Source organism: Penaeus monodon, chromosome 34 (genome assembly GCF_015228065.2).
Source record: "Penaeus monodon isolate SGIC_2016 chromosome 34, NSTDA_Pmon_1, whole genome shotgun sequence".
NCBI lineage: Eukaryota > Metazoa > Arthropoda > Malacostraca > Decapoda > Penaeidae > Penaeus > Penaeus monodon.
Genome location: NC_051419.1, coordinates 23,628,740 through 23,628,956, shown reverse-complemented (window position 1 = coordinate 23,628,956; position 217 = coordinate 23,628,740). Strand labels below are relative to the sequence as shown.

At 46.5% G+C, this 217-nt stretch overlaps 1 protein-coding gene across 1 annotated transcript in view; it reads left to right on the top strand.

Annotated features, from left to right (window-relative positions):
* Positions 1 to 217, top strand: part of LOC119594650 (cardioactive peptide-like) — a gene marked incomplete in the record, with an annotated part of 25,423 nt that overhangs the window by 21,396 nt on the left and 3,810 nt on the right.

The following is a 217-nucleotide window of genomic DNA, read 5'->3' as shown; positions in this document are numbered from 1 at the left end:
ATTCATCTACCCTATCTTTCCCCCTTTCTGCTCCCTATTCACTCTCTCAGTATTTTATTCCGTACTCCCTCCGTTATTCTCATTCAAGCTGTTTCACCCGCCCAGACTAATCCCGTTGATCTTATAACAGCATCATCCATCACTGCCGCCATGTCCAGTCTGACTTGCAGCGGATTCTCATACGCGAACGCCCTTTCATAACTTTCTATTAGGCACG